This window comes from Thermobia domestica, chromosome 6 (genome assembly GCF_964235325.1).
Source record: "Thermobia domestica chromosome 6, izTheDome1.hap1.1, whole genome shotgun sequence".
Taxonomy (NCBI): domain Eukaryota; kingdom Metazoa; phylum Arthropoda; class Insecta; order Zygentoma; family Lepismatidae; genus Thermobia; species Thermobia domestica.
Window position 1 is genome coordinate 294,173,003 of NC_137459.1, and position 19,078 is coordinate 294,192,080.

Consider the following 19,078-nt stretch of genomic DNA (forward strand, 5'->3'; position numbering starts at 1 on the left):
CACACGGCCTCTGCAACACACTGCTACGTTGCCACATCATTCGAGGTTGACCGACGTACAAAACAGAGGGAAGGGAAAGATGGCAGAGGTTAAAAAAAAACACTGGGGAGATATTTTCGTGCGTCCAATAAGGGCGTCCTATAAAATAGGAAACCACGCCCAGTCGGGACCTGCAGTAATCAATACAAGGGAGAGAAAATGGTGCAGTGAAAATGATCTGATTTTCCCCCCATTCCTTCCGCTTTTAGAAACTGAAATCACGGTTTTATTTCCTGAATGTAAGTTTCTATATGTTTCATTAATCAAATTACACCAATATTTGCTAATAGTAATAATATCGAAAAGGTCGGTTTTGTTTGCAAACGTATTGATTTTTTAAAAGTGCATATTTGCCTCTATATTACCCCATTATTTGCAGAAGGGGATGTAATCTAAATATTGGGAGTGAAGACAGCACAACGTGTCTTAACAGGAAATAGAGAGAGAGAGAGAGAGAGAGAGAGAGAGAGAGAGAGAGAGAGAGAGAGAGAGAAAGAGAAAATAAAGATGAACCTGGTGTGACGTTTTTACTTGACTGAAAGTGTTAAACGTAACTACTCATTTAAAGGAAACATCTGATTAAAATTCGAAGTGGCTGTTTGTCATACAGTATATAAGCACTATTTGACTCGTAAGAGGTAATTCAGTACAAAGAGCAATTGTGTTGGTAGTTACTTTACTCCTGAGAAAGAAGTTTATTCAATTGTAAGAAATCCAGAAGAGAAACGCTACCTACTATCACAAAGTAGGCCTAATGTTTAAATAAATAAATAAATAAATAATAAAACGCAAGTTAAAAATCTCACTGAAATATAGGTTATTTTCTTTAAAATAAGTAATGTTGATTTCGCAGTTGAGTATGCAGTAGTAATGTTGAATAACCTGTACAATTGCTCACAGATTTATCTTGAATAGTGATTAAAATTAATTAAGTTGGACAACTTTACATGGTTAAAAATTGATGTTAGCAAAATGTTTCGTTGTTTCTGCAGTATTAATTTCACTAAATTTTTAAGATATGCAGTTTTACCTTTCAAGAACCATAGAAGCAAAGAAAATATTTCAACTCTGACGAAGTTCAAATTTGGTATGTTAAAGGATGGCACATTTGGTGCCAGGTCCCATATACACACCAGAACTTTTTGTGTGTTTTTACGCGAAGAGAGCGAAGTTTTTACGCGAACGAATTCAATAAATCGGAACCAAATCTACGATTCTTTTGGAAACTTCTCAGAAGCATCCCTTGTTTCTTCCCTACAGTCCATACACCCTATTAATAGTCGTAAGGATGTGGCTTCGTGGTAGAATGCTCATCTGGCAGAGTGAGGTCCCTGCTTTGATCACAGCCCGGCCCAAGTGGGCTTTGTGATGGACAAACATCAAGTGTGTGTATGATTTCCTCGGGGTTATCCCGTTTCATGCAACTATCGTTATTCTACTATTATTGTCAATATCATCATCAATGTTCCCTTAATCTCGAAGCATAATCGCGGGACCTTAAACTACTCGTAAGAGAGAGAGAGAAATAAAGAAGTAACAAATAGTCAAAATGAAAAATTATATTATTCCCTCGAACATATTTTTACACCTAGCGATTTTTTTAAATTCCAATTTCATAATTTAATTTATATTTTTGATAACCAGTGGCGGATCTAGAAGGTCAAAGCTAGAGAGGGGGCAGCCAGAACCCGGACTGTGATAGATAAATCATGAGTTTACTGTTAACTTTTAAAAATATATAAATAATAACATATTTGTCACTCAAAAAAACTAACTGATGGGGCCTAGACCCCCGGCCCCAGGTTAGATCCGCCTCTGTTGATATTCACGCGATATGGCATTATTCCTGTCCATAATAGAGTCAAATAAAAGGGTAGTTTGTTTGATGATGCGGATGATGAGGGGATAATCGGAAACAGCTCTAGCGATTTTTTTTCATATTTTATAGCAACAACATGTCATTAACAACGCGATAAAATGGGACTATTAATTCACTTTGGAAAAATTGTAGGACTCCTGAAAAGAAAAGTTTCACAGTATTTTCTGAAGAGTGACTCAAATTATTTTTATTAATATTCCATAGCTAAATTGTCATAGGGTCCCGGATTCGATTCTTTTTGATAATGCGTGTCCCGGATAAAATCCCACTTTAAGATTGGGTCCTATCTTGGATAACCTTGGTGCTCACAAGCAGTGATGATTTCAAGGGGTGGCCCGGGAAAGAATTCCTACAAGGCAATTGTCCGATCTTGCTCAACGTAGGTTACCAGTACTTTTGAAGTTACTAGTACATAGGTTCATCCCCATGTAAGAAGAACCCCCCGACCTAAATATTCTGAAATTATCACTAGTTACAAGAGAGACTTAACTCTAATCCATCAATGATTTGTCACTGATGACACTGTAGTGTGACCTTAGGTGTTTCTTTGAAATTAATCCAGAAAGCGTGCATTATATATCAATGGAGGGACTCTATGCTATGACATATACTTTAAATAAGAAAACTACTTCGTGGCTACATGATTAGAGTAAGCGTCTTCGGCGCAGACGACTCAGATTTGATTCACGATGGGAGATCATGTGGCTCGGATTCCACGTTAAACTGTAGATCGTCTCATATGGCATCGGTGCTGAACGGGAGGCTACAACTCCAAATCAACCAACCAAATCCAAAATATATGGAGATGAATGATACTTGCATTTTTTTTTTATTAACGGACACTATATTACAAGTTTACGCCTTCAGATCTAAGGTTATAATATAAAATGGTAAGACCTCAAATGAAAGTGAGGCTACAATACTAGTGAAATTATCTTTTTCTCTGCCCTATACTGTAAAATGTTCATAATTCGTGTAAGTAAATATGTTTGTGTTATGTGTATCAATAAGATATAATCTACCAAATTTCTTCACCTTATGTCCACAAAATCAAAAGAAATAGATATGAAATACTAAAGCTGCCTATTTGTCCCACCGTTTCGGTATGGAATTACTAAAACACCGTAGAAGCCAATAAGATGTTTCCATCCTGTGTGTCAGAAAGCCTATTTGTATCAAGTTTTCTACTTGTACATAAAATGAAATGATGCAAAAAATAATAAATAAATAAAAATGTAATGAAAATTGACAAGTCAATTCTAATGTGGTTGTCGCGGAATTGCATTGTGACAAAAGTTCCCAATGCAATTTTAATACTGCAAATGCATTTTGATGAATAATATTTGATTTTCATACGCCTTACTGCACATTTTGCTCAACTTCCATACAGGGATGTAATGGAGAGAATACGAGGATATACGATATATATCCAACTAATACTTTTATAGTTCAGCGTACAGTCACTTGAAATCGGGGACGTAATGCCAAGTATAAGGATGGATATACACTAAATTTTGGAAAATGTTGATCGTACACTTACCAAAAATTCTAGCAATACATCACTGCATAAATGTCAAGAATGATGAAAGATAGCCTGTTACCATTCCAAGATTCCAGTGAGGACATTGGGAAAAGTTTCATTGTAATAGCTGTAATTGTTTTAGCGCTAGAACGCCAAACTTATACACACATGCAAAGCACAAACATTAGAGTATTATATTATGATATACGTGTTGATGTACTGAGGAACAAACGTTTGTGAACACGAGACTAGTTCTACACGCTTAACCTCTACATTGTATTTCGAGGCAGAAAATCTAGAATGAGTTCTTAAGAAAATAACCTTATCACTCTTTATTCACGGCACAAACAATTCTGTAGCAGTAATTAGTAGTTCAAAGGTTGTGGCGAGTTTTGCTTTTCCGTAAGAATGCATTTGACACGCCTGAGACGCTTACCCAGAAACTGTTCTACGCGAGTGATAATGCTGGTGTCGAGAGTTAACAACATTTATGAGGTGCGCTCACGTTTGAAATTACGTCCTGTGTACAACTACGAAGAAAGTACAGTGCTGGAAAATATCACGCCATCCATGGACGAGTTCAAAGTAAATATGAGGATGATATTGCAAGGTAGATCGACATCTTGTAGTTCCATCAAAACATTTTTTTTTCTTGGCCACTACATCTGTTCATCAAATAAGTGAACCTTAGCACCCTCTTTGGTCTCCCTTCCCTTAGGCCTTACATCTAATCTCCAAAGGCATGTACAGAGTATAGTGTTTGTAGCCTTTGTTAGCGTTACATAGCTGGAAGGGAAAAGTCATGACTGGAACGTGTAATTTATAATAATTAGCTAGCTGCGAAGTAAATTTCATTGAAATTCTCATCTTCAAGTTTGAAAACTAAAATCAAATAAGCCTATGTATAGCACCATATAATGTCAGTGATGTCCATCTCCCGAAATGCTCGAGCGTGATACCTATACATTTTCCATTCTTCCACCAAAAATATGTGGGAACGCTCGCCAATTTGCCTCATTTCCCCAAAATATAGATATATAATGAAATCCTACACTGGTTTGCATTTCAACACATAGATAGCTACATCACTTGGTAGCCTGTGCACTCTTATTTTTAAACAAAACTAATCTGTACCCACTTACGCCTCCTCCCAAAATTTTGACCTTTCAACCAAAAGAGAATTCATTGTTTTGCTAAGATAATTAATTATTTTAAAATGCTATTCACGATAAGTTCTCCTTTTCAATTAGTATCCGTAAAAACATCATTACTGTATAATTAGGTAAAGTCCGAGTGTACCATTTTCAATGAAATAAATATGCCCCTCACAAAAGAATAAATAAATAAATAAAAATAATAATTCATGGGCGCAACTTGTACCTTAAAACTGGACTATGGACATCCCTGTATTAGAGTTGCTACCTGTTCCGATTTTGTCGGGACAGTTCCAATTTCGTAGAGAATATTCCACATTCCGACGTTGTCCTGTATGAACTTTGAAAAGCTCTATCAATATGCAAGTTGCATAATGCAAAGTGTTCGTAAAAAAAGTGCAAACATTTCCACTTCCCCAAATTCGACTTCCCGAACCTGAAATCAAGGAAAATTGATTCGTACGCGATTAGAGTTGGTAAAGATCTGTGTACAAAATTTGGTGGTTCTAGGTTTTAAAAAATGAAACAAAAAATAGCGACAGTCACAAAGACAGACACACATAAACATTCCTTCGGGCGATGCTGGTTAATTATTTATTAAGTTGGTAACTGTCATCGCTATTATTGGAATTTTGTTTCCATACTATTATACGGAGCCTTCAAAATAAGAGGAAACCTAACGACAGCGGAAGAGAAACCGGCAGGTAGCAACGTGTCTGGCAACAAAAGGACTACATAATATTTACATTTGCGATATTTTTATTGTATATTATACTAGCTGTAAACATCCGTCGTCACCGGGCCTTAGTTAGTATACGAATAAAAAGAGTAAGCACTCGTCGTTCCGTCATAATGCAGAATCTGAATAAAAAAAGAGAAATAAGAATGCTCTTAAAGAATTTCTCCACAACAATTTCACTGCCTGAATATTAATTGTGCATTGTTATGTAAGCCCGCGCAACCGCGAAGTATTGCTGGTTGCATCAGGAAAGGCATTCTTAACTGTGGGAACGTGTATATATTTTCGCATACGTTTTCAACCCCGCGCAATTCGATATCGCGAGCCTAAATTCGAGTAAAAATGCTTCGTTCGATATTAGATCTGATGAATAGCTATCTGCATTCAAAATTTGGTGGGACTACATCACTCTTTTCTATCTGATAAGCTGATGTCAGACACATACATTATCCATATATTAAAATGTTACAAAAGTAATAAAAACGGTTGAGCTCCAACCTCTAACCATTGATGTCAAATCTTTAATTTACGGTTATTTATGATTTCACGTTTAACAAAGACAAATATTTTAAAATATATGTAATTTAAATAAATTATTTAAATATTTTTTTTTCTCGTAATGTTTTTAAATTGTTGTTCAAAGTCTTTGCATTTTAATAAGCCTTTTCCAAAATCAATGAAAACGAATTGTGCTGGCATCTTTGGAGTTCTTTTAAACTATACGTTTGTAAACGTTTATATACTTGTGACCAATCCTTTCGACAATGAGATCTCGGAAACTAGAGGTTCTAAATAAGATGACGTTTTCACTGATCGATTTCAAATTTTGCGTAGATTGTCCAGTTCTAATTAAATATTAAAAAAAGAAACATTGCCATTATTTCTTTATTACATTCTTACGGGTACACTGGAAGTGTTGAAATTTAAAAAAAAAGCGTATCCTACGCACTATACATTCCAACACAACACAATTGTATACAGGGGTTACATATCTATCAGGCGTTTGTTTCATGGCCAAATTATAATGAGAAACGATGGATAACCATTTCTCCATGACGTTAGAATTAATTGTGTGTGTAATGTATTCGCTTATTACATACTGCATGCAAGAAGAAAGAAAACATTGATCATACATGAATTAAAAACTCCAACCGGATGTAGGCTCAAATCTTGCAAACGGTGCGGCATATTGAAAAAGTAATCGAAAAAACCTCCCCTTTACGGTCTCTTGCCGATTTTTATCGAGTGCCTTTCACTTGTGTCTGAAAGGGACATGCACAGATGTGAGGAATAATAAGGAGATTCATGCTCATATGTGAATGATGCGCAGGTCCAGCTAGTCTATGTATTAAAATGCTAGGTTTATATGTTTGTGGTCAAGACAAGTTTTCATGTTTGTAATTTCGAAAATGAGATCTCGAAAAGCACAAGTGCTAGAAACGTGCCGTTTTCGCTGGTCAATTTCGAATGTTGTGTAGATTTGCCAGTTCTTGTTCAACTTTTTTAAAGAACTTTATTTTTTTATTCCACACTTTAGTTTTTTTTTTACCCTGCTAGCTTAGTGTTGCGACTATGACGTTAAGGTTGATACCATTGTGTAAAGTAACCAGTAGAAGAGCTATGCATAGCGGGTTGATGAATATTTCGGGCGTTTTGCTTTAGTTTGAATGACAAAACCTATTGGAAGTTGGCAACTTCGAAGGCTTGTTGACCCACAATGAGGCTTTCTCGGATACGGAATTATAAGAATGAAGTATTTGTATTTCGTATCACCCATTACTTATCCCAGTTTGCCACAAACTCCCCCCCAACATTCTATATATTAAAATACTACATTTATATGTTTGTCTTTAGCAATTCACTCCCGTGAGAGTCTTGTGTCCTTGACTTGTGTTCGTAAAAGGACTTGCACAGACATAGCGAGAAACGGGAAGAAAATTCACGCTCATATTATATCTGTGCGTTGTGTAAATAGCGCAGGTTCAGCTAGTTGTTATTAAAAACGATATAAGGCCTATATGATTTATAAGGTAACCAAGAACATTCTGTCGCTTTTTAGAGGTTTGTGTTCAATTGGCCCTCACACCGTGAGTTGATGCGTATGGAGATAAGGCGACAGTCAGTTGTTGGTGTGGGTATATCGAACATAATACCTGGTTGTGGCAGTTCAGTTACACCATGAACTTGAGTAAGGACAGAATGAACACGGAACCTTCACAGAGCGTCATAAGGGCGTGTAAGCTGTGCGAATTCAAAATGGGGTCAAATGTCGCTGCACAGTGGGGTGGAAGTATGCCAGGCGTTTGTTGAGGGTGTCGTGACTACCCGGACAGTGCAGTGGTGGTTTAACAAGTTTATGGACAGTGAGGAAACACTCGAAGACGCACCGCGTGCCGGGAGACCAACACACGTACAAAATGAAGATCTTTGGGCAACAATTGAAGCGAACTGTGGCCAGACATATGGGGAACTGGGACTACAATTCAGTGCGAGTGGAGGAACCATTCGGAAGCACCTCCATCAACTTGCGAAGCACTAGAAGTAGAGTCGATCGGTCCCAGAAGATTCGAATCCGGGCAGATGGCAATGCAAGCAGACACCTCTGTTTCTTTGCTGTCTCGTCTGAAGAAGGAGCATTTGTAGACAGGGTGTTGACATGTGATGAGAAGCGGGTCTTGTACGAAGCTCCACGGCGCCTTCATCGTTGATTAGCATCCCGTGAACCGATTCGAAAACAGCTAAAACCAGTACTGCACCAGAAGAAGGTCCTCCTATGTATTTTGTGGATTGCTCGCAGCATCGTGCGTCGGAAACTGCTACCAGCTGTTCGGAGCATCAATGCAACTGTGTACTGTCGGCAATTGAGCAGTGTTCAAGAAAAACTCAAAACTCTGGAGCCAGTACTTCTGAATCGCAAAAGGGTCCTCCTGTTACAGGACAACGCTAAGTCCCACGTTAACAGGATGACCCGGGACACCATTCTACGCCTTGGATGGGAAAAACTATTGCATCCGCCATATTTCCTGGACATTGCACCGTCCAATTATCACCTGTTCCATTTCTTGGACAATCACCTTAGAGAACGTGAGTTCAAATCTGTAGTAGAGGTGCAAAATGCACTTGATACCTTCTTCGCTTCACGGCCCACCAAGTTCTATCGCGATGGAATCCACGACCTTCGAGAACGTTGGCAGAAAGTCATCAATGCTGATGGGAGTCATTTTTGATCTTCTAGGTACGTCTTAGGTGGCATATCTATGTTCGAAGGTTCTGGGTGAAAAAGCGACAGAACGTTCTTGGTTACTTTTATAAATTCTTACTTTTCTTTTTACCAATTAGATAAATATAATTCGCTCATTAGTAGGAACAAGTGCTGGTACATTTCTTCCTCTTCTCTTCCAATTAGCTGCAGGATGAATGAAGTGTCCCTACATTTTAATTTGGAAAGGTGACAACCTTATCTGTATACTACACACATATCTACGTAAAGAAGAGTCCATTCAGATATAGTTCGGGCATAAAATTTACGCGGAGATTTTATATATTAAGTATAATTATTTCCCAAGATTATGACAGATTACCATACTTTGGCGAATATAGTGTCCACCTTTATGCCAACTTAAAGGAAAAATAAGAATGCACATTGCACACGGGTAGTATTAATTCCACATATATGCACACATAAATTATTTCAATTCTCATATTTGTGTCAATACGTTAAACGTGCTGTCCCTGAAAACAGTAAGGGCATTCTTATACATATTGCCAATAATATCGTGCAATACTACCAGAGATGGAGTGGGTCGGTGCGTCAAGTTTTTTGGGCGGGTCAGTGGGTCAACATCATCTGACCCACAGTGACCCACCACCCACCGTGACCCACCACCCACCGTGACCCACTGCGACCCACCACCCACCATGACCCACTGCGACCCACCGACTCAGTATGATCTACCGACCCTCTCTGCTCACTGCATTGCAGACAGTATCTTCTGAGGACTGGTAAATTTGTCTCCGTTTTACTTTCTAAACCTTCATTTCCCTTTCTTTTCCACTTGTTTCTGTCTACTTACCTGAGGTGAGTAAATCTGACCAAGTGAAAAAAGAACTTCAGGCACTTTTGGATATTGATATTTTTAATAGTAATGATAGCAATAGGACTTACACTACAACTTGGCTTTCGAGACCTGTGAGTTTTTAGAACTAACTACTGGAAAAAATACATTTTTGAATCACTGTAATATATAAATTATTATATAAAAAATGGAATGTAACTATGTGTGCCTGATCATCACGGTCAAATTGCAAAGTCAAACGAAATTACTTTTGGTATATAGTTAGGCCTTAATCCAAACTGGGATGTTATATTGCTTTTATTATAATACATAATATCCTAAAGAGGTAGTGAGAATCCGAATTTTTGCGAAAAAAAATGAGTATCTCGTAAACCGTTCAACTTACGGAGATGAAATTCAGTGTATTAACTCTTTATTGAAAATAAACAGTGTGTGTCCTAGCATTTTTTAAAAAAATTCTCCTTTATGTGGGGGGAAGGCACTTTCTATATATGGAAAATTGGTAGTGAGTTGGTTTGTAAAAATGATCGAAAACGATCGATGTTATTTAAGAAAAAAAATAGAAACAAACAATACAGTGCTTGGCTTCATATATCCATTGTTTTCTGCTATAATAATTGCTGAAACTTATGTTTATTATATGGAGCGCTTACAGCACAGGGCAATCAACCCATAAAGTTGTGAGAAAAATAGGCATAAAATTTGTACTGTAAGCTTAATTACACGGAAATTTGAAGTTTGGATTGTACGAAAAATGGTATGGAAAATTTTACACTTTTTCTCCCTTTACGTTGGTCTACTTACTTTGATTTGGAACTTTGAAATTTCATCCTTTTTTCCACTGAAAAGTATTGATAATTCAACAAGGAAATAATTATACTATGATAATTTAATTGAAATTCATCGTAATTTGGCGCATGGCAAACAGCAGTGTGGTAATTGAAGTTGAAGAAGGAGGGAAATTCCCATTCACCTCTGAACACTTTGCAGGAACCTCGTTCTTTTTCGCTTTCTAGACGGGGGAGGGAACTTGGTAATGGTATCAAACCTTCATGTGTAATTACAAAAATTAAATGTATAAACAAATAAAAAGTCATCAGTTTATTAGGCTTTAAGTGATAATTTATTCACAAGATTCCCTATCAAAGATGTGGTAGATGAAGTTTCTGTTCTACATGGGTCGGCATTGCCAACTGACATGGTCGATATGGAAAAGATGTTGTATGGTGATGGAGAGATGATATTTCTTGCTGAGTATTTCAAACCTGACTAAGAAAAATCGTTATCAGACTTAAGTCTAACAAGTAGATTGTCGATGAGAAGTTGCAGAAATCGGGTAGAAATATTATCAATTTCCACGACAGAGTGCGAACGGGGATTTCCCCTTATGAATTTACAGATGACTGATATTAGAAATAGACTAAGTGCTCAAACATTGTCTAACTTGTTGCTCATCAATGTTAATGGCCCACCGCTAGACAAGCTTAAAGTAGACGAGCTAGTTATTTCTTGGATGAAGGATGGACATCATTCCACTGCGGATGATTTATTGCCAAAAAGTTACCAACAGGAAATAAATCCGATTTCAAATTTCTTTTAAGGTCGAAAATTACGAGTTACGGAAAATGTATACTTGTATTACTAATGGCTTATTTGTGTTATTCAGCTTTGTACCTAATTTTTAGTAAGTCTCTTCTTTCGTACTTTGAATAAATATTCATAATAACTGCAATTATGCATATTTGTAACTTAAATTTAACGTGGTGTTTTAGTGATTACACAAATTACAATTATGAGCATACTTTATGCAGACGCTCTCACAGAGGGTACCCGAGCACCTTTATACACTATGAAAAACTGATTTTTTAAGTCTTTTGTGAGAAAAATACTGTGACCTGAAACCATAATCTTTTCCATATTGTACAGGGGTATTTTCCTGCGAATAGAAGTTTCTTGTGGAATGCGTTCAGAAATTAACACTTGAAAGAATACTCTCTTAGTACAAGTATATTTTAGGCACACACTAATTTCCTCCCACCTCGAAGTGTTTCAATTTCCTCACTGACAAACACTTTACCAGTTTATATCGTAAAGGTCAGATCCACTGTTATTGTAACAGAGTGGTGCTTGAGCGATTGACTAGAAATTCAAACTCCGATTAGTGACAATTTCAGTCTTGTTTTATTACAACTGTAAACTCTTTAGTCAGTTCAGAAGAGGCCGTGGATCGTGTTCAGTGTTGATGACGATGGATTTTGGTGAGTCAGAGTAGGTCAAAGTGGATGAGAGTGGTTGATGGTGGGTGGTGGGTCAGAGTGGGTCACGATGGGTGGTGGGTCACGGTGGGTCACAATGGGTCATGGTGGGTGGTGGGTCAGAGTGGGTCACGGTGGGTGGTGGGCCAGTGGGTCGTGGGTCACAGTGGGTGGTGGGTCAGTAGGTCGTGGGTCAAGTTTTCATTGACCCAAGCCAACTCTGAATACTACAATCGGGTTTGTTATGGTTACTGTTACAACGAAAGTAAATCTTGCTGGTTAGGTATAAACAAAGCAATAGTGACGTATTGTTGATTACAGAGTAAGGTGTAGTGTTAAGTTCGTTCTCCCTTAGCTTTGTCTGGAAAACTGAACCTAGGGCTCAAAATCAGTATAGTAATAATTTTTATATTCGAGAGTTCAACTACTGTAGCAGTCAAGATAATAAACGTTGATAAAACTTAATGGTGGATTCGGACCACATGAGCTAACACTGGGAATAACTCTGGACTTCCTCGCCAAAAACAAACCCTCTGTTTTCTAATCGTATTGCTAAGATGAGCTCTTTTAGCTTTTTAGCTTTAGCGTTACCTGCAATGGCACAAACTGATTCATTTTAAGTTCTGAAATCCTAGTAATGTCATTTTACTAAGAGCATTAGAGGTAGATAATAAGGTCAGTCCCATTTGACTCGCCACTATCCGCACTCTGGCATTTGATTATACTTTAATAAAAAGAAAAACAATGAAAAAGCAATGTGACGATTTGAATGCTATTCCTTATTTCTGTCTAGAACTCTAAATAAACTTAGGAACAAACGGTGGCGATGATGATTTTGAGTTTAGTGTTCCTTTCAGTAGCGATGTTATATAAGAATTGGACCTACATCTGATCGTGGGATCCAAACCACATGAGCTCCCGACGGGAATCGAACCCGGTTCTCTCACTCCAAAAGCGCATGTAATAGCTGCTTGGCTGCGAGCAAGCTCTAGGAACAAACGGATCAGCATCTTTTTTCAGGTATGTATGCACCAAAATTCTGAGTTTTATTTGAAGACCATCAGAAACAAGTAGTGCAGACAATATACTAATTACTTTCTTGTGCAATACTTCGGAAACAGTAATAAGAGCTTTATTTCCCCCTTTTTAATTTGAGTAGGGAGATATACCACGATCTCGTAAATTAGTCCTTACTATAGTAACCGAAGTATAACAATCTTTTCAATATGTAGCTGGTCTATTGGCTAGCACACGCATCTTTGGTGAAGGGGGTCTCGGACTCTGGTAAGAAAGCCTTGAAATTTGAACACATTACGGTGGTTTCGATTACAACTTAAGCTCTACTAATTTATTAACAAAATTAGAGGCAGATCATAGTGTCAGTTCCATTTGATTCGGGTTATAACATATCCATCTAACATAACATTTGAATAATATTTATTTGTTTGACTTATGCATGTCTCTTGATAGTACCAGTATCGGTGACTTTAAACCGTCACGTATGAGGGATGGTATCCCTCGGGAAGCATGCTATCTGGGGAAGGAGGTAAGAAGAACCTAATGGGGAAGGAAAGTAGCGGCCTGGGAGTTGTATGTTAGGTAACATCCCGGCATTGGCTGATGTGAATGAGGAAAACCCAGGAAAAACACAACTTAGAATGGTTGGTCGGAAAAGGCTGTTACACATTTTTGACCAAGAGCTCCCGCCTGGAATCGAACCCAGGATCGCTCACACCAAAGGCGAGAGCGTTTGCGACTACGTTTACGCTACGCGAAGCCACAACACTCGAATAAGAGATCCTACGATATGGGTATGGACCATATATAAATAATATATTGTTAACGCTTTCAATTCTCAGCTAGAGTAGAACTCGCAGTACTTTCTTGAACAGGATGAAGCCCGAGTCTAGATCGGGATGTATTTGTAGTGGTCGGTTGTGTGGAAAACCTATTTGGGCTTGCACCTAGAAAAAGGTAGCATTTCCCACCTGATATTTAACGGTGAAATTGTAAACGGAACTCCGCCTTTACGATACTCACATTTCCTCATGACAGACGATACGAAGTAATAAACGTTTAGAGAAAGAAAGGGAATGGCAAATGCCCGTTGCCATTTTCCTCATTACATTAAAGAAGATTTTTGAAACAAAGGCCATTTACGATCCTCGTTTTCTGGAATTTTACAAGATTTCAGTGAAACGATATCGACCGAAGCAGTATATTCAATGCTATAGATACCAACGTTTCTATAGCATTCAATCTTTTTCCCAAGCCATCCCTGATGTCTCAAATGTTCAGAAAATCACCTCATTTATAATTGCCCAAGAAACAAAGAACACAAATCTTACAAGAGTTCAAATTGCAAACAGGATCACCAAGCAAACTTTATGGGATTCCCAGTCATTCAACGTATTGAAGCACGAGGAGCTCCGAAAGAAGCACAGCTTAAGGGCGAAGATTTTCTACCACATATAGAAGAAACAGCAATACTGCCCAAGAAACGGCCAGCTACGGAATCTATTTACGCTAACAAAATCAACCTAAAAAAGACGCTTTACCACACCAAGAAAAGTCACCGCAGAACCCAGTTCTAATATCAAAAATATCATCAAAATTTTCCAGGACCTCAACCGTTCGGTACTACTTAGCGCATTCAAGAGAAAAAGATGCCAGAACTTTGCCAAGTTAAAGTTACTTTCAGCGAATGTTCTACTTTAATAGAAATTCTAGTAAATTTCATATTAAAACAAAAATCAAGATAACGAGTGCGACAATTGCATCTGCATAATTTGTATCTTCAATATTTCAGCCATACCTACACGACAAGTAAGAGGCAGGAGTTATCGGTCCCAATTATCGATCAGTACACCCACATAACTCCGAACTTACAAAATTAAATTGTAAGGACACCTTTGACCTTTTCGCATTGTAATCTGGAAGATTATAGCAAACTCCACTGTATCATTAAAAGCAAAGTAACTATCCAAACCTAAACAGTTCTTAAATGTTTTCCTTATTGTTGTTTCTCGTACGTTTGTTGTGTAAGTAAAAACAATTTATCAGGTGCAATATTGTACCAGTTTCACCAATGATAGCAATAATAATCATTTTTTTTTGTATTTTCCCGCATTTGTATTATATTTCTCTTTCTTTTTTCTTCACATAAGTGAAGTATCACTTACTGAATCAATTGTGTATCAATTCCACAGAACAATACTCGTCTGTATTCTTCTTCAAATAGAATATTTGAAGTTTATTTGCCATTAATTCTGTGCATCTCATTTTAACTACTTGATACTCATGTTGTTAAAATGCTCCATAGTGTCATGGCACTGAAATTTATACAGCTGCATAATCTCAGAAGTGATAGAGTTAAATGCAATGTTTGTTATAACACAGGAAATTGTGTTTCCAAAAACTGATGTTGCTTTTCGTACTATCATAGCACAAAAGTTGCAACCTGATACTAAAACAACAACAAAACAAGAGCACATATTATGTAGGTTGGTTGGTTGATTTGGAGTTGCATTAATTCTGGTCAGATGCGCGCGCTTTGGAAAGTTGACTCTTAACACTAAAAGTCACAAAACTTACAGAAATATACCGACCTGCAATTTGTTTTAAAAATAACTTCAATCCTTTCTCAATATTTTTCTCGCTTTGCACCCCCATCTAAGCTAAAAAATAAAAAAAAATAAAATAAAATAAAAACAAGTTTCTCACTAGTCAACTTTCTAGATATTGCATTGCAATAATAAATGCACTTTCTCTTACATTTTATTTTTTATTTTAAAATTCAAGAAGCTTTTTCGAATGCCAACTTTTCCAACATTCGCACCAAATATGGTGTTAATAGCTGTATAAGCTTCAACATTGTAGCTCTTATAGTTCCGAACTTACAAACGTGATATGTTGAACACGACGTTAGAATTTGTCATTAGCAAGATTTCAGTATTTCAATTTATGTCAATACTTGAAAATTCTTCTTGATATGAGAAAAACATTATTTGATAAAGAATACAATCTTCTACAAAAATCTATCCATACCTAGTAGAAAAAAAAACTTTTTTAAAAATTCAAACTAAGTTTGGCAACAATGGGCATAAGGAAAAGCATTGCAATTTACTCCTGCACTGCAATCTAAGGGTGAGACGCTCTATAGATTTTGGGAATATTTCTAGTGGCTATGTATCTGTAGACATTATAGAAACTGTTAAAATCATGAATGAATACCAAGCTTATGAGTATCTATAGATAATAATCATACAAAAACAGGGATGTGTTTGAATTTTGAGTAGAGAGATGAATAATAACAAGTTAGTATTGACATCAAATAATTACGCCACATTTGATGGTTTGAATAAGCATGCCATGAAAAAGTAGCAATATAAGGACGAAATTTTGTGTCAACAGTATTATAGATATTATGAATCTTATCATTCAAGATTGTAGTAATCGTTCTGTTTGACCTTATGCTTCCTTTGTGTGAATTGAACTAGTTGACAGTGAGCGTGTGAGCGTGAAGCGACGGTGTGCAACGCAGGGTTAATAAACTTCAAAAGCACAATGAACTTGCAGTATTTTTTTCACATTGCATTATAGAAAATACAATGTATTGCACTCGTCACAAGTATCTCAGAATCAAAGCATACAACAAAGCGTATATGGGCTTATATATATATATATATATATATAAACGGGTTGTCTCTGTGACAGAACTTCCTTTTCAGTTTTATTTCACATGGAACACAAAAGCTGAGAGTTGTGATTTCTACATCAGCGACTACTGTCGCTAAGTTGGAACAAAACGAAGAATCCATATGCCTTACTAGAACGAGAACTGTCATGTCACGCAAACAGAAATATACCGTATTAACATAGGCAGTTTCATGACAAACTCACTTAAACTCAAGTGCTTGACAGTTCTTGAAAGACTTTGGGAACAAAGTGCCCATGTTTGTTTAAACTTTTTCTACATTATGTACAGTAATTTTAGTCACACAGTCACAGAATGAGTATGTATATATATACCATCACTATAACACATTTTGTAAATTGTCCACATGATAACAACAAAACAGAGAGACAAATTAAAGAACACTGATACATTTGGAAATTCGTTTGCACTGCTCTATGTGACTATAGACTACCAAAAAAATCTACTTTTATTGAAGTTCGCCAGACAAACAACTTGTTTGGTTATTAAAATTATACCCTCAGTCATATATTGTGCTAACTCTATAGAGCATGCTTTGATTTTATTGATAGTTATAATCTAATCTTGAGGGAAATCGTGAGTATGAGAATGTTTTTGGTGTAAAATTTATAATCATACTTTGGTTTTATTTTCAGAAATTGCAACTCTCAAGGACTTTTTTGAATTTTATTTATAAATATTCGTGTATACATCACATTTAGGAGCAATGGAATTTTGGTATCGCGACATTTTATAGACTATTAGTCACTTCAATGAACAAAATGTAAAAGAAATGGATACATTGTCGTTATCGGAAATTGTGCAGAAGAAGCGCACACGAATGTTATATATATATATATATATATATATATATATATATGTGTGTGTGTGTGTGTGTGTGTGTTGCAAAGTACAATTAAAAGATATTTTTAACAAATATCACTTATCAAAATTTAGGGCGGGTACATGCATATTCATCAGATTCTTGCTGGAAAAGCTTTGAAATCATGGCTGATAAAACCTTTTAAGAATACGAAAAATAATAAACTGAAGTAGTGCTCGCAACAAAAGGCTCAGTGAATTTGTAAAGCATAAGCTTAAAGTAAAGTTAGCCACTCAGTACAATGTGAAGGAACAATTCGTAAAATTTCATAACTGATATACTAAAAAGCAAACTTTCCCCATGTTTAATTCCGAATAGCACGTATGAAAAAAAAAGTAAAGAATATTCTAGCCAGTCTGGGTTTTTCTTCTTTTGATACGTGGATTGATTTCAGCAAATTAAAATATTTTCTCTGCTCGTTTGCACTTTCGATACTGCATATATAATCATTATTACTATTATAATGAAATATTCTCAATCCACTACTAAACGAAAGTACCTCCAACTTTTCTTCACGATCATTTGTCTTTGTAAATTATTTTCCACATTACAACGCAGTCCATCTTGATTCCGTCACATCTAGTTCAGTATAAATAAGGTTGAGAAAGGAACAAATTAGTAACAAGCTGAAAATTGGTTAAAAAAAAAGTAGGGGAATGTGTCAGGAATAACATACTAAAAGTCCCCTAAAATCCCACTGTAGCTTTTTCCGCAATTTTCATAAATGTCCGCCATCTTCGGACAATGGCAAGGAATTTATGAAAATCATCACCCTTTAAGTTTCTCCCTCTAGTCACCGTTCTAATTATCACAAAGGCATGAATCGTATATGGTTGAAAAGTATAGAAGACATAAAATCTAATGTTACGGGATATGAAGTAAGGACAAGCTAGGACATCTTTATTTCATGTGGAAATTCAACCAGCCATCAATGGAAGCCAAGCAGCCTTCAAGAGTTCACTGCCTGATGTTATTAACACAAATATTCTGTTGTACGTTGCTTGCTGACTTTACATCGAAAGATAAATTAACTATTGCTTTGCTGTTATTGAGGAAGTCTTTGTACTTGTAATTTGTAATAAACACTGGTAGCAACTTCCTATTACCTTTTGCCTACCAAACAGTCTCACACGCGACGCTTTTAATGTGCTTTGCTAGATCAATTGCTTCTCTCAATTGATTCGAACTCATTGGCCCCTCATAGTCAGGCTACTGCAAGACATTGTCCGTTTCGTTCGTTTACCCACGACACGATGTTACAACAAGGAAGTAATAAATACAGAAGTAAGTACTTTGACTCAGGTGAGTCTCTTTTTAGTTCGTTTACCTGACAACGTTAGCAATTTCAGGAGCAAGTTTGAGAACTTTGTGTTGAGTCGACGACATGTAGAAACATGGACTTGTTCAATGTCAGTTTTGGGTAATCGACCACGCTCAGGAAACTCTGTGGTGTCACCATCATCTCATTCTGACGTCAGAGGGACAGTCAGGTCAAAAGCAATTGAGAGAGCACGATCTTGGTCTTTGGATCTCAACCACGACGCGAGACACATCGGAGTCTCCCTGCCTTTGGGATCTGGCATTCAATGCCATGGTTGATTGTCGGACAAGTTTTCATCATGGACTTCATCAGGACAACCCAACCTGCAAGTCACTGGAACTTCGAGAACAGCGCCTAAACATCACCTCTGAGTAAGAGGGAGAAGATTGGAACTACTTCGAATTAGGGTGAGACTGTTCAAAATTAGTTGCTATTCCCTTGCTCTACCATCTATTCCTTAACGCCCTTATTGTTACCAATTTTCAATAAAAATGCATTGGTTATTTTCAAATTA

At 36.8% G+C, this 19,078-nt stretch overlaps 1 long non-coding RNA gene across 4 annotated transcripts in view; it reads right to left on the reverse strand.

Moving 5' to 3' along the window:
* Window positions 1-19,078, reverse strand: part of LOC145688522 (uncharacterized) — a 592,332-nt gene that overhangs the window by 249,418 nt on the left and 323,836 nt on the right. Inside the window, exon 1 of one of the 4 annotated variants that reach the window (XR_014131927.1) lies at window positions 15,273-15,343. The exons of the other annotated variants lie outside the window; for them this stretch is intronic. This is a non-coding gene — a long non-coding RNA (uncharacterized LOC145688522). Of the gene's footprint in view, window positions 1-15,272; window positions 15,344-19,078 lie in introns of those variants that run through there. 4 annotated transcript variants of the gene reach the window in all.